The sequence below is a fragment of the Hylobates moloch genome, unplaced genomic scaffold (genome assembly GCF_009828535.3).
Source record: "Hylobates moloch isolate HMO894 unplaced genomic scaffold, HMol_V3 SCAFFOLD_10, whole genome shotgun sequence".
Classification (NCBI taxonomy): Eukaryota; Metazoa; Chordata; class Mammalia; order Primates; family Hylobatidae; genus Hylobates; species Hylobates moloch.
The window spans coordinates 29,909,503-29,926,019 of NW_026652285.1; the positions used below are offsets into that span (position 1 = coordinate 29,909,503).

At 46.1% G+C, this 16,517-nt stretch overlaps 1 protein-coding gene across 7 annotated transcripts in view; it reads left to right on the plus strand.

Annotated features, from left to right (window-relative positions):
- Positions 1–16,517, plus strand: part of MAPT (microtubule associated protein tau) — a 126,099-nt gene that overhangs the window by 32,090 nt on the left and 77,492 nt on the right. The window lies entirely within an intron of this gene.

The following is a 16,517-nucleotide window of genomic DNA, read 5'->3' on the forward strand; positions in this document are numbered from 1 at the left end:
TTACCAGCATGAGCCACTGTACCCAGCCCTCAAATTTTTAAAAATCTATAAGGAACATTATTGGACAATTAGAGAAATTCACATATGGACTTATAATAGTATCAGATTGTGTGGTGTGATGATTCCGGAGGGAATGGACTTTTTCTTTGGAGACAGGCTTTTCTATGCCCACCCTTTTATCTTGCTAACTTATCATCATCCAAGTTCCAGCAGAAACATTACTTCCCCCAAGAAAGTTCTTAAGGGTGCAGTATCATGATGTCTGCAGCAAATTCTCAAATAGCTCAGGAAAAAAGTACGTGTGTGGTATGAGTGTGTGTATATGTGTGTGTGTGTGTGTGTGTGTGTGTGTATATATACACACACATATATATACATATATACACACACATATATACATATATACACACACATACATACATATATTCTTATATATTTATATATGCAGAGAGTGCAAATGTTGCCAAGTTAAAGATTGGTGAGTCTAGGTGAAGGAAATATGGTATTTATTGTATTATTTGCGCAACTTTTCTTAAGTTTGAAAATTTCAAAACAAAAAATTGGAGGAAGAAGTCATGCCAGTCTACCCCAAGCCCTCCATTGGAATGCTGGAAATCTAAACAATGTGATTTGGCAATTTCATTTCTTTTCTGTTGTGGGCCAGTAGTCCTTAGATGTTGGGGAAGGGGGTAGTCGCTGAGGTGTGGTTGACTTAGGATAGAAGAAGCAGAAGTCAAGACTCCCAGGGTCAAGGTGCTTTGCTCTGCTGACCCAAGTGTGGGAGGCCCAGAGTCAGCATTTCAGTGTGCTAATTCAGCATGGCTCTGTTTACGGCCAAAGTCCACCCTGGGCACCTCTCTGGCAGCAATCTTGGGCGACTCTACTAAGGCCAGGCCTCCATGACCCTATGTCTGGATCCCATACCTCCACCTCTCCCACTGTCTCAGGAACGGTGCTTAGTTTTTTCCTTTCCCTCTCCTGTCTTCTTTGCCAGCATGTAGAAAGTTTAAATAATTCCCCTCTTTACAACAAAACAAAACATACTGCCTTCAGTCAACCACCCTAGCTCTCTTCTCCTTTTCCCAGCCAGTTTTTTATTTTTATTTTTATTTTTTATTTTTTATTTATTTATTTATTTTGAGACGGAGTCTCGCTCTGTCACCCAGGCTGGAGTGCAGTGGCGCGATCTCGGCTCACTGCAAGCTCCGCCTCCCGGGTTCACGCCATTCTCCTGCCTCAGCCTCTCCGAGTAGCTGGGACTACAGATGCCCGCCACCACGCCCGGCTAATTTTTTGTATTTTTAGTAGAGATGGGGTTTCACCGTGGTCTTGATCTCCTGACCTCGTGATCCGCCCGCCTCGGCCTCCCAAAGTGCTAGGATTACAAGCGTGAGCCACCGCGCCCAGCCCCCAGCCAGTTTTTTAAAAGCATCCTCAGCACTTTGGTGACTCCATCTCCTCCCAACATGTCCCTGTTACTGGAATCCAGCCAGGACTCAGCCCCGATCTTTCTACTCTAACCACTTGTCTCATTTAACAAGGACAGGTTTATGCTGCAGTGACAAACAAGACCCAAATTCCTGTGGCTTCACACATCTGGCACCACCTCATCTTCCAGCCTTAGGAGTCATCTTTTAGTTCCTTGAAAACTCTTTGCAGTTTTCTGTTGGGGCCTTGTCATATGCTATTCCCCTGGAATGTTCTTTCCTATCCCCTCCCTTTCATGTTGCTAACTTGTGCCCATCCTTCAGGTCTCAGCAGAAACATCACTTCCTTGGGGAAGTTTTCTCCAACACCCACACTACACAGGTGCCCCGTCTACACTCCTATGACTTTGTGGTACTTGTCTCACTTGATTTTCCACTGCCTTCCCCACAAGGCACCTTCACAAGGGCAAGGACCGTACCACTGTACCCATGTCACTCACTGCTGTGGCCACCTGCACTCTGGCTGCCTACCTTAACTACACATTAGAATCACCCGAGGAGCTTTTAAAGCCACAATGCAAGACTCCACCCTAGGCCAATTGGATCCAAATCCCTGGGGTAGGGCCAGACATCAGTGGAGATACATATACACACATATATATATATTTTTTGTTTGTTTGTTTTTTGAGACGGAGTTTTGCTCTGTCGCCCAGGCTGGAGTGCAGTGGCGCGATCTCGGCTCACTGCAAGCTCTGCCTCTCGGGTTCACACCATTCTCCTGCCTCAGCCTCCCGAGTGGCTGGGACTACAGGTGCTCGCCACCATGCCCAGCTAATTTTTTTGTGTTTTTAGTAGAGATGGGGTTTCACCATGTTAGCCAGGATGGTCTCGATCTCCTGACCTCATGATCTGCCTGCCTCAGCCTCCCAAAGTGCTGGGATTACAGGCATGAGCCACTGCACCCAGCCATCAGTGGATATATTTTTAAAGCACTGCAGGGAATTCTGTTGCATCAGCTTGAGAACCACTGATCTGCCTTGTGCTTCACATTTAAATAGTATAAATAAACCCCTGAAAAATTAATCTCCCTAAGCCTCCCTAGAAGATAGGATGGTAAGGATATTTTCCTAGGTAAAAATATGTTAATTTCATATTTCATGAAATTTCATGTTTCATTTCAATCAAGCTCTGTCATACATTTTACATGGGGCAAGCCCAGTGCTTGGGCAGGATGTAATTATACTCATTATACAGGCAAGGAAAAGTCACATTAGATGATGGAGCACAAATAGGCAGTTAATGGTTTCAGGGCTAGTTAGGATATATTTGTCTTTCAATTGCAAGTAATAGAAGCCCAAAGAAATTGGTTATTCATATAATATAATTGATTGGTTCCCAAATTTGAAAAATTCAGGAATAGACCCAGCTTTAGGTACAGCTGGATCCAGTCACTCAAATAATGTCACAAAGAACCCTTTGACAGGAATGTACCCTATGTTGACTCTACTTTGCTCTGAGTAGTCTTTCCCCAGGTGGTGATAAAAATGGCCGTCATCGCCAGGCTTGTGTCCTGTTTAGTAGGAATATACAAGAAGGGCTCAGTAAATTCTGGCCCCACCACTAAGCAAAAACAAAACCTTTGTTGTTGTTGTTGTTGTTGTTTTAAATAACAGCTTAGACCTTTCTTCTTTCCTTGTTATTCTCTTTCATCTGTAATCCAGTTTTCTACTTCTGAAGTATAGAATGTTCTGATGGTTTATTCTTCATTACCCACAACTTGCACATGTTTATTTAAAAATGCCAGGATTGCCTGGCCATTGTGTGCTGTTAACCTTTGTTTGCTGTTAGTGGATCCCTGAAGTTCAGGCTCCCAGGGGAGCAGATAATGGGTGTCCAGTTTCTGCAATATCCACCCTCTGGCAAGCCAAGTTCCTTCCTGGGTAAGGTTTTGCCTACCCTGCATTCCTAGGGAAGTTTCTGGGCCTGACCACCAAGCCAGCTCTGAGGAGGGGTGCATAAGCCCCACCATGCTTTGGCTCTGTCCCTATAGAATATTTTATGTTGTTATTGAAAACTAAAGGAAGATGGGTGCGGTGGCTCACGCCTGTAATGCCAGCACTTTGGGAGGCCAAGACAGATTGATCACTTGAGGCCAGGAGTTCAAGACCAGCCTGGCCAACATGGTGAAACCTTGTCTCTACAAAAACCAAACCAAACAAAAATTAGCCAGGTATGGCGGCATGCACCTGTGGTACCAGCTACTCAAGAGGCTGAGGCACAAGAATCGCTTGAACCTGGGAGGTAGAGGTTACAGTGAGCCAAGACTGCACTACTGCATTCTAGCCTGGGTGACAGAGTGAGTGAGACTCTGTCTCCAAAAAAAGAAAAAGAAAAGGAAAGCTAAAGGAGAGGGACTAAAATGACATCAGGTTCCTGGAGAACAAACAGACATGATTTTGCTTCATGGCAGGACAGCCAGAAGAAGTGGGATTATATCCTGATATTACAAATAAGAAAACCGAGACAGAATGGTTAAGTCACTTGTCCCAGGCCACACAGCCAGTAAATTACAGAAACAGAATTTGCACCCAAATCTTCCAGCTCCAAAGCTTGTGTTCTTTTCACTACCTCCTGCTTAATTTTTTAATTTCTAAGATTAGACCCTTCATCTATCCATGACACCTGCCTGTCATCCCCCCAAAAAAGGTGAACGCTGTTCAGAAATTTTTCTAGCCTGAGCTCACTCCCAATTTACTTATTTTTGCTTTGTCACGGCTGCCCAGTCCCCACTCGTAGACCAGGAAGTAGGTCATGGCTGCGGGGACTACACGCTGTCACTGCTGCAAGGGCCAGCCTCTGTTTCCGGGGCTGAGCGGAGGCCAGACCTGCCAGGAGCACCACCTTCTGCGGGTCCTGCCTGGGTGTCACATCCCGGCCCCAAGAAGTCACTGCAAACCTCCGTATTGTTGAGCTTCACGTCCTAGAATTCGCTCACTGTGGCTGCTGCATGAAGTGGTCCTGAGAGAAATGGGCATTGGCATTAACAGGGAAATTGATGGTCTGGGGGAAAAGTCGTCCTCATTCTCTTGCAGATCTATGAATGATTGAGACTGGCTGATGTTGAAGGGGTTTCTCAGCCATCGTGTGCCATGTTATGGAACAGTGGTGTAGCCAGCCATTTGACACCCAGCGCTGACCTTTGTTTAACAACCTCACCTATATATGACAAAATGATTATCAGAAATAATCGTGTAGTGAAATGACTGTAATAATGGCCAGAAAAGAAACGCAGATAAAATGTTTCTCTTGTGGAACTCTGTACCTATAATTGCACCAGGATTTTTTTCAAATAAAAAGTAAATATTATACTACAAAAAAGGAAAAAAGCACAAGAATTTATTAAATAGCTTTCTTTATCTTTCTGAGTTTTGATCCTTTGATTGCAGACTGATGTAATATTTTATGTAAATCATTATTTGGTTACTAAGTGAACTTTAAGAAAAGTGAGACGTCTGCAAAAGTTGCCCATAATTTAGCAACTACTGTATTGTACCATTGATGTACAGCTTTATTTTCTTGATTAATTCTTTGAACAATATAATTCGCAATTTTAAAATAATAAATTTCCACTTAAAATGGTATTTAAACTCAGCAAAATATATCATCTATGAGTAAAATTTGTATTTACCAAGCAAAAATATTACACTTTGTGGTTCACATGCTGTCTCACTGTTTTAAATTTTAAATACAAAAACTCCAAGTAGGCTGGGTGTTGTGGCTCACACCTGTAATCCCAGTGCTTTGGGAGGCTGAGGCGGGCGTATCGCTTGAGTTCAGGAGTTCAAGATTTGCCTGGGTAACATGGTGAAAATAATTAGCTGGGTGTGGTGGCACATGCCTGCGGTCCCAGCTACTCAGGAGGCTGAGATAGGAGGATCACTTGAACCCCGGGGGACAGAGGTTGCAGTGAGGCAAGATTGCACCACTGCACTCCAGCCTGGGTGACAGATTGAGACCCTGTCTCAAAAAAAGAAAAAAAAAAAGAAAGAAAGAAAGAAACACAAAAACTCCAAGTGGTCAGACAGAATGACAGGACTGAAGTAACTTAGCTCCAATTTCTGTCTTCATGATCACTGTCCTACCATTGTCTGTGCTTAGAATCTACTTGCTTAATACAGGAACATGTGTTCTCACAGAGATCGAAAATGCAAATGGCGCCAGAAGCAAGCTGGAAATTCTGAACCATTAAGAACTTACTCTCTGCCAGGCACGGTGGCTCACGCCTGTAATCCCAGGACTTTGGGAGGCTGAGGCAGGCAGATCATCTGAGGTCAGGAGTTCAAGACCAGCCTGGCCAACATGGTGAAACCTCGTCTCTACAAAAATTAGCCAGGCATGATGGTGGGTGCCTGTAATCCCAGCTACTCGGGAGGCTGAGGGGGAAGAATCTCTTGAACCTGAGAGGTGGAGGTTGCAGTGAGCTGAGATCAATCTGCACCATTGCACTTCAGCCTAGGAGACAGAGTAAGACTCCATCTCAAAAAAAAAAACTTACTCTCAAAACAAATACGTGTGGCTGACTCCACGTATGGTAGGGCCAACTGTATAACTAGGAGTTCTCCAAATAACTTCTGTGGAGAAAAAAAACGTTTATTAAAGGATAACTTTTTTAAAGTGCTAACTGGAACCTTACTAACACTGAGATCGCACCAATTGTTTATAACTTAGACAGGGCCGGGCACAGTGGCTCATGCCTATAATCCCAACACTTTGGGAGGCCGAGACAGGTGGATCACTTGATGTCAGGAGTTCGAGACCAGCCTAACCGACATGATGGAACCCCATCCCTACTAAAAATACAAAAATTAGCCAGGCATGGTGGTACACGCCTGTAATTCCAGCTACTGAGGAGGGTGAGGCAGGAGAATCTCTTGAACCCAGGAGGCAGAGATTGCAGTGGGCCGAGATCACACCATTGCACTCCAGCCCCAGCAACAAGAGTGAAACTCTGTCTCAAAAAAAAAAAAAACCCTTAGACCAGGAAAAAATATTTTTTAAGGGAGGAGTATTTTATCACTGGCATTGTTTAGGATTGCTGGCACATGATGCTAATAAAAAGCAGACTAACTATTAGTTGGTTTTATTACTGTTTTTGAACTCTCTCTCTCCCTTTTTTTTTTTTTTTTTTTTTGAGACAGAGTCTCTCTCTGTCACCCAGGCTGGAGTGCAGTGACTGCGGTCTCAGCTCACTACAGCCTCTGCCTCCTCAGTTCAAGTGATTCTCGTGCCTCAGCCTCCCGAGTAGCTGGGATTACAGGGCACCGCACCAGGCTAAGTTTTTGTATTTTTAGTCGAGACAGGGTTTCGCCATGTTGCCCAGGCTGGTCTCAAACTCCTGGCCTCAAGCGATCTGCCCATCTTGACCTCCCAAAGTGTTGGGATTACAGGCGTGAGCCACCGTGCCCAGCCCTGTTTTTGAACTCTCTAGAGACAGTCCAGCCCCTTATTACTTGTCCTGAGGCAGCTGCTCCCTTCACCTGGCCCCCCGCATTGTGTTCCGGACCCTTGTCCTGGTAGTGCTGAAGAATATCTCTGTCGATCCTTTGGGGACTGGAGAAACTGAGGCCCAGTGCCACATGATGCCATTTGTTCAGGGAAGATTAGGTCATCTGCTAGGTCCCCAGTCACTTGACCTTCTTCCCAGACAGGAAGAAGCTGCTCTGGGTTTGAGTCCTGACTCTCTCAATGCTCCACGTGCCTTTGCACACTGAAATGTTTTCTGATGTTTTTTTTTTCTTTTTGCTGTTATATTTACTTTTAAAAAATAACAAGCAATAAAATGTTACGTTTGAGAAGGTTGAAATGAGAATGATTTGAGTTAAATTCTAGCAGATTTTTCTTAGAAGAATGATATCATCATCTCCAGCTACCTGCAATTGATCTACTCTGAATTAAGAAAGAGACTTCCATTTGTTGTTTATATTTTGCACTCTTGATGTGTTTCTTTAAATTATGGTCATGGGCCAGGTGTAGGAGCTCACACCTGTAATCCCAGCACCTTGGGAGTCTGAGGAGGGAGGATCACTGGAGGCCAGGAGTCCGAGACCTCGTCTCTACAGTAAATTTTAAAAATTAGCCAGGCATGGTAGCATTCACCTGTAGTCTTAGCTACTTGGGAGGCTGAGGTGGGAGGATTGCTTGAGCCAGAACTTTGAGGCTACAGTGAGTTATTTTCACGCCACTGCCCTCCAACCTGGCTGATAGAGCAAGACCTGCCTCAAAAAAATAAGTAAAAGATAAATTAAATTTCAATCATTAGCGGTCATTAGGATATTTAAATATAGTATGTTGAATCAAAGTTACGCATGTGTGTATTTTTTTTTTCCAGAGAGTTGTTTATTGTGTGGGTTTTAATTTAACTTAAAAAAAATGTTGTCTGGACAGTTGCCCAAATGGCATCATCAGCCATTTTGTTGAGAACGTATGTCCTGCGGGCTCCTCTGTCACTGGAGTTTTGCTAGCTGACAGCCACTGGCTAGTTAGAGACTGCAGTCAGCACAGAAGCAGGCGTGGACTTGCGCACGTAACCATGTCAATGCAAAGCCATCACTTCTTAAAAATTCTGAACCCTGCTGTCTGAGACGGTGGTGCAGCCGATGGAACTCTGCTCTAGGAGACAGAAGCTAATTCCATGTCTTCTTTGCCCTTGACTAGCTGGGTGACTTTGCACACGGGGCTTGCCTCTCTGTTACTTTGTCTGCAAAGTGGAATCATCTTTTCCTTGCTAGACAGAAGGTGGACCCTGGACCTATGGCCTTTTTGAGTTTCCCCCTCTTAGAAGGACCTCTGATCCTACTGAGTTTAACACCCACTGGTTAATAATTGGGAAAGGCAAAGGAAGCACTTCTGTTTAGATAATTATATGCATGTTTTTGTCTTTTTCTGGCTGGAAAGATGTCCAAGCCACTAGAAAGGTCTGTGCCAACCCAGGGTAGCCGTCTCTGGGGAGGGCTGCTATATCCAAGAGCCCCTCACCAGAATTTGAAAATCAACCATGGTAGGGCCTGCTGACTTTTGACAGCTAATGGTGTGCTGAGAATTGTCCCTCCAAAGATGCCTTTCCATTCCCCTGGGAGAGTCTGGGCAGCCCCTCCTGGGGGCTGGGATGCTGGCTCTTCCCTCAGCCTCCACCCCAACTTCTGTCTTCCCTCCTCCCCTCCCCAGCCCCCTAATTTCTCTCACAAGGCTTTGTTCTGCAGCAACCTTTCCTAATGCAGTCCTGGCCACAGCCTCTTCACAGCTTCATTACATAACCTTCTGTGGACTCCTGGTCCAAGGATCACCCCCAGAAAGCCAGTCAGAGGTGGGCACGCAGCTGGGGTCCATTTACTTACCTTCCCCACCCCCTCGGAACTCAGAGGAGGTGCAGGAATTTGGACTCCAAGAATTAACAGCTCCACCACTGTTACCAGAGCCAAAACTTCAGGATGCATGCGCTTCATCTGCTGCTAATTTCCAACTGAGAGCCAGTGGTGCCATGGTTCCTTAGGGAGCCGGTCCCCTGATGCTGGCTCCTGGCCCCAAATCTCTCTGATCCGGGCTCCTCCAGAATGTCTTGTCTCCACCATCCCCTTTGACCAATGGTGTCCCTTTGCCTGGTAATGTCCCCTTTGCCTGATGATGGCCCTGTCACTCCTCTCTCTAGCACAGAGGAGGCTGTTTCATCCCTTCAAGCCTGCCCTCCCTTCAAGTCTTAGCTCAAGTTCACCTTCTCCGCAGAGCTTTCTCCAATCTTCTTGACTATGTCTCCTCTCAGCTCCAGCAACCTCTGTCTCTGGCACTGATTCCTTACTTAGCTCAGAGAATCACAGACACTTGGGGCTCAGGACGATCTGCTTTCTCTCTTCTTACCCATGGCCTTGGACCATGTGTATCTCTTTGTCTCCACTCCCAAACCCAACCTCCAGAGGGCAGAGAGCATGTTGTCTGTCCCTTTGCTCAGCATGAAGCCATGCGTGTGGTAGGTAGGCAGAGTTCCATAACTTGTATTGACCAAGGGGTCACTTTGCTCTGAAATTACCCCTGTGTCCTTCAGTATTTGCACAGATAGCTTCCTGGCCAGACCGAATATATCCAAGGGCATGGCCCACCTCTGCTGCTGTTTCTAGGTCCCTGGTGGGGGTTAGTTCATGCCTTCCTCATAATCTGCCCACTGGCCTGGTCCTCAAGGTCTTCCCAACTGCTCAGCCAGAGCTGAGAAAATGGGTCGCTCCATCCTGTTTATGTCATTCTCTCCTTCCTGGCCCACTCTCCTGCCCACAGGTATCCTGGGGCTGCCTGTAGGATTAGAGGACATACGTGCACATGCATGGGCATGGGACACTCACGCAGCCTCCAAGCACAGCATCAATAATGCATTCTGGGCATTATAGCATGGAAAGCTGCTCTAAACTTTATTACACAGCGGACATGTCTGAAGCAGCTCCCAAACCCACTCCTGAGTGTGCTGGAATTGGCGAGCCTATCACTTGGGAGTCCACTTTTCTCTGTTCGTTAATAATAGATGCTTCCTGTGGCCCCAGCTTGGCAATTTTGATTTAAAGTGATCTTAACTGAAGAGACTAATGGATGAGTCTGAGTTTGTGCCTTTTAAGCACAAAGCATTGCTCTTAATTAACTGGATTCTATCCTCTGAGCAGGCAGAGGCCTTCCCCCAATGGCATCATTAACGATCCACATCTGGACATCTTCCAAAGCCTTCTTCTGTTTCAGGCCAACCGCAGGTGTGTTCCTGAACACCCAGGAGGCTGTGAGAGCCACATATGCCTCCCAAATACACACAGCGTGCATGCCCGGGGACATAGAGCAGTGTGCGAAGTCCCATTCCATCTCTCTCCACCTGGAGAGGATGGCTCTTCCGTCTAATTCATGGCTCAAAGTGGTAAAGGAGCTCCCCACTCCCCGTCCTGTGCGTACTCAGAGTCTGCAAATATGTATGCGATATGAGAGCTCGTCAGTTAGCTGTCTTCAGTGTGGCGCACGTTTGAGGGGTCTGACTCCCCTGCAGCACAGGCCAATGTGCACTGCTCTCTTTTCGTTGTGCCCCCACCCCTGGTTGCACTGTGCACAGGTTGGAGCCATAGAAGTACCAGAGCTGTGAAGGGAGAGGCCCCCTCTCACCTCTGCCCTGGTCTCCATCCCCACTTTCTCTAGGAAGCTGGTAGGTGCTGACATGGGAGAGAAGGGAGGGGAGGGGTCCAGAAACAGTGGCTCGTGCCTGCAATCCTAGCACTTTGGGAAGCTGAGGCAGGAGGATCACTTGAGGCCAGGAGTTTGAGACCAGCCTGGGCAATGCAGCAAGACCCTATCTCTACAAAAAGAAAAAATGTAATTAGCCGGGTGTGGTGGTGGGCACCTGTAGTCCTAGCTACTTGGGAGGATGAGGTGGGAGGATTGCTTGAGCCCAGGAGTTTGAGGTTACAGTGAGCTGTGATTGCACCACTGCACTCCAGCCTGGGCAACAGAGCTGAGACCCTATCTCAAAAAAAGAAAAAAAAAAAAGAAAGAAAGAAAGAAAGAGAGAGTGAAAGAGAGAAAGAAAAAGAAAGAAAGAGAAAGAAAGAAAGAAAGAAAGAAAGAAAGAAAGAAAGAAAGAAAGAAAGAAAGAAAGAAAGAAAGAAAGAAGGGAAGGGAAAGCCCAGAAGAGTGTGGGGAGAGGAGGCAGCCGTCATTCTGGGGCCCTCAGTGTGCACAACCAGATAATGCATGCTCTGTGGGCTTTTGTACCATTTTGCTTGAGCATAAAGAAAGGAAGCCTGCCCCTAAATAGAAAGCACTCTGGAGGCAAACAAATCTGACTCCAATCCTGGCCCTGCCACTTTCCCAGCTGAGGACTTAGACAAGCACCCTAGCCTCTTGGACATTCTCAGAGCCATCTGCTGCAAGTGGGTGCTGCCATACCCACCTTACTGGGCAGGCTTGGGGGACCAAGGGTGGTAAATGGCTCGGAGTCTTGCATAATGCAGCCACACGGCAGGTGCGCCATCCAGGTCCGTTTCTTTCCTTCCTTTCCCCAAAATCAAGTTGTCATTAAAGTGCTAGTCCACATTAATGAAATCAACTGTATTAGTTTTCTATTTGCTGCTATAACAAATCATCAGAAATTTAGTGGCTTAAACCCACACAAATGTATTACCTTACAGTTCTGGAGGCCAGAAGCCCTCCATAGGTGTCACTGGGCTGAAATCAAGGTTTTGGCAAGGTTGCGGTCCTTTCTGGAGGGTCCAGGGGAGAATCCATTTTCTTCCTTTTTCCAGCTTCTAAAGGTTTCATGCATTCCTTGGCTCATGATCTTCTATAGCTATAGTCAGAAAAATTTTCCATCAATCATCTTCAAAGCCAGCAATGGCGGGATGAGTCCTCACATCACCTTGCTCTGACACCAGTTCTCTGCCTCCCTCTTCCACATGTCAGGACCCTCGTGATTACTTTGGGCTCACTCTGATAATCTGGGATGATCTCTCTATTTTAGAGGCAGCTGACTGGGAACCTTAATTCCATCTACAACCCCAATTCCTCTTTGCCATGTACAGTAACATATTCACAGGTTCTGGGGATTAGGATGAGCCTGTCTCTGAAAGGCTACTTTACATGAAAATTCATTTTTTTAATTAAGATTTTTTTTTCCTCTTGAGACAAGGTGTCACTCTATGGTTCAGGCTGGAGTGCAGTGGTATGATCACAGCTCACTGCAGCCTCGACGTCTCTGGGCTCAGGTGATCCTCCCACCTCAGCTTTCCTTGTAGCTAGAACTACAGGTGTGAGCCCCCATGCCCAGCTAATTTTTTTTTTTTTTTTTTGAGACAGAGTCTCACTCAGTCACCCAGGCTGGAGTGCAGTGGTGCAATCTCAGCTCACAGCAACCTCTGCCTCCTGGGTTCAAGTGATTCTTGTGCCTTAGCCTCCCAAGTAGCTGGGACTACAGGTGTGCACCACCACGCCTAACTAATTTTTGTATTTGTAGTAAAGATGGGGTTTCACCATGTTGGCCAGGCTGGTCTCAAACTCCTGACCTCAAGTGATCCACCAACCTCGGCCTCTCAAAGTGCTGGGATTACAGGTGTGAGCCACCATGCCCAGCCCCAGCTAATTTTTAAATATTTTTTTTGTAGAGATGGGGTTTTACCATTTTGTCCAGGCTGGTCTTGAACTCCTGGGCTTAAGCAAATCTCCCACCTTGGTCTCCCAAAGTGCTGGGATTACAGGCATGAGCCACTGCACTTGGCCTTAAGAGAAGATTTAATAATTAATACTTTACAGCAAGATCTGGAAGAGGTGGGATGAGTAACTAAATGAGGTGGGATGAGTAACTAAATGGTCACATTGAACTTGATATCTTATCAGATTTTCCTAATCAGCTCCTTTAGCAGCAGTGTTGCAGCATCTTATCTCATTTTGTATTTTTTTTTTTTTTTTTTTTTGCCTAGCACATGCCTGTAAATCACTGGATTGAGGTGTTTAGATGTTTGTTGTCCTTTGGATGCTTCTTATAAATCCATATTTCATGGCTCCCTGGAAAGTGCTATGCAAATGATAAGCTGCAAGGATGGAAAGGAAATTGCAGTGCTCCTGAATTGTAAATGGGCTTTTACGAGGAGGTTTCTAATTACTCGCTCTTTCTCTTGAACTGAGGAGTTGAAGTCTAGGTGGCAGATCCATAACAGATAATCATGTGTGTGATGTGACTTCAGCCTGAGCGTCGAGGACCAAGTCACAGAGAAGGAACAGCCACTCCCCAGTGTCCTTGGGGCCACGTCTGAGAACCCAGGATTTCATACATGACCTGCACTGGCTGGGGGGCTCTCTTGACGTAACGTGTTCCCTCTGAGCTTGTTACAGATTCTGACATTCTTATTCTCCTTCTGTGGAGAGACAGGTACTTAGTGACCTAACTCACTTTAGCATATTTTTGCTCATCGTTTGTGTAACTTGAATGAATCGGATAATTACCCCCTCCCCCCTACTTTTGGAAGCACAGATGCAATGCCCTAGAATTGTACTGGGGACTCAAAGAGAAAAGAGAGTAGTAAAATCTCTTAAAGGGGACAAAGACAGCCTATATACTACAAGCTTTCTATTTTTATGGCAGAGAATGCCATTTTCTAAGTAAACAGAGAACTGCATTTGACCTGCAATATCAAATGCATGGGTTTGATGCTTTAGAAAGCAACTGTTTTCTGCGTTAATCTGGGTGTCTTCCGTGAAATGTCCTCCTGCCTTTGGCTTAAACACTAGCTTTGTCTACAGCCATTCCATCCTGAACCTGCCCAATCTTGTCCGAATCCTGGCTTCACCACTGACAAGCTGTGTGTCCTTGGGCAATTTACTTCACCTGTCTGTGCTTCAGAGTCCTCATCTGTGAGTTGGGGAATCTGGACAGAATCTCCCCCATAGGGCGTAGTGAGGATTTGTTGAATTATCCCAAGTGGCTACACAGAGTAAGCACTCAAATGATGTCATCGTTGTCATGATTGCTGTTACTGGAGCCTAGAGTTCGTTCTGATACTCGAGTCCGTGGCCCGTCCAGCCCAGGTAAGGAACAGTTGGAGGAGTTGGGCATGTTCAGCTTGAAGAGGAGATGACAGGGGATGTGGGATAGTTGAATCTGTGAAGGGCCCCCTGGGATGAAGAACTGGCATGTTCTGTGTGGCTCCAGGGCACTGAGCAGGACCCATTTGCCAAAGTCTCAGGGACACAGTTTCTAGCTATAGATAGAAAAATTTTCTGTCAATCAAAGAGGATGAAAATAGAATGAGCCCCCTTAAGAGGTAATGAGCTCCTTGTCATTGGAAGGATTCCAGAAGAGCTAGGTAACCACTTTAGGTGCTATCAAGGGGCTTTTTTCTTTAAAGTCCTTTCCAAAAGCTTCTGAGATTGCATAAACAATAGGAAGCCACCTTGGTGCTTTAACACAAACTCTCTCCCCAGTGATGAGGTTTGAGCCAAAGCCAGATTGACAAGCAGAGAGGAGACTTGTGTACAAGGAGTTCCTCGGGTCAATTGCTTTTTCCTTGTTCTAGCCAGCCAGAGGGCTCCTGCTGGAAAACAGGAGACCGGGGAGGCTGAGGCCTGACCAAACCAGCCTCTGCAGGCCAGCTGGGAGGCCACAACTCCCACCTACGGGAAAACTGAAGGGCATCTCTATTTTTAGATGGAGCAAAAGAAAATAAATTTAAGTTTGAGCCTCCTTTGCAACTTTTAAAAGACATCTTTATTGAGATGACCATTCACATTCTATAAAATTCCCCCACTTCAAGTTACAATTCAGTGGTTTTAGTCTTCCTTGATGATTTTGATGGTCTTTTCTTAAGACTCTTGGAAGACCCAGAAGCCTCTCAGACACAGGTGGGTGTGGAGGGCATAGCACAGAGGCAGACTTTTCATTTCCTGGGTCTCCCTTTAATGACTCTCAGAGACCCCTCCTTCCCCCTGCCCCTGGCTTCTACCCCAGGGGTATAGAGTTTGGCCATTTTCCAAGCAGAACTTCATTTCCTCTTCTGTGTCTACACTCTTTGTGCTTCTTTCTTGCCAGCTTTTTCCCCTTCCTTCCTTCCTTCCTTCCCTCCCCCCTTCCCTCCTTCCCTCCTTCCCTCCCTCCCTCCTTCCCTCCTTCCTTCCTTCCTTCCTTCCCTCCCTCCTTCCTTCCTTCCTTCCCTCCTTCCCTCCTTCCTTCCTTCCTTCCTTCCTTCCTTCCTTCCCTCCCTCCTTCCCTCCCTCCCTCCCTCCCTCCCTCCCTCCTTCCTTCCTTCCTTCCTGGTATGTGACTAATTTCTGTTTCAGGACATAAATGTTGTCCAGACTGTTCTTTGGCCTTTCTGTTGGATAATGGACATTTGGCATTGAGAGAGGCTGCTTGTTCTGAAATCATGTTCTTGGGCCCAGAACCTAGGTGTGTGCTTCTGACTTTGTTTTCTTCCTGATCCAAATTCTGATATGTCCATTTAAATTGATCTAGACCCACAGGGCACTGTGGGACAGATCCTCAGTGGAACATGACTCTGTAACGAGAGCATTTTGTTTTGTCAAAATGAGAACATATTATTGCTTTTCATCTGATTGTAAACATAATACATGTCTATAAAACAGTATAATGAGACAAAAATGTAGATACTAATAAGGGAAAATCTCCCTAATTGTATTTCTCTTCTCAGAGAAAGCCCTTGTTGGGCATACATACTCTAGTTTGTTTATTTGTTTGACTACACAGATATGTATTCTTTTCTTATTTATAAAAATTCTGTACATGCACATTTCTGCAACTACTATTTTCACTTGATGCATGGACCTCTCTAGACCAGCGTGTACGTTTCTTCCTCCTTACAAAGCAGTTGGCTTTGCCCAGGGTGCGCCAGGACACGGTTTTGGCTCTGTCCCCAGGGTGTCACGGGACCAGAGAATGATCTCACAGGGTCTGCCATCTGCCCTGCCTGGCTGGAGGCTGCATCGAGAGGGCCAAGGGGCACCACGTGTCGTGGGTACTGTCAAACAAGAGCCTTTAGAGCCTTCCACAGTCTTTCTTTTGCTTCCCAGCATTGCTTCCCCGCTGGTGGACTCTGAATCTAGAACTAGCTCCAGGCGCCTCTCCAAACTCAGACGGGGACTGGGGCACTATTATAATGCAAATCTAGGCAGAGCCCTCCCAATACCAGGATCCAGAATGGGGTGGGGCCCTTTACCCTGAAAAGCTTAGTTTGAAAATACAAACAGGAGACAGAAAGGTTTGGCTAAATTAATGGATAAAGTTTTAACGATGGTAACCATAGTAGGGTTCACCGACAGCCAGCGATGATTCTGAACACTTGACATGTATTAACTCATCTAATTGCCACATTTTACAGACAATACAAAGGAGGCTCTGGGAGGTTGAGTGACTTGCCCCAAAGTCGCACAGCTCCTAAGTGAAGGATTCGGGGTGGACTCCAGGCAGCCTGGTCTGACGCGCTGCACTGCACTGTGCTTATCTCTGGCCCCAATGCCTCCATGCAGAAGTGTCTGGGGGCACTTTTTCTCTGTCAGACAGAATTCGGAGAT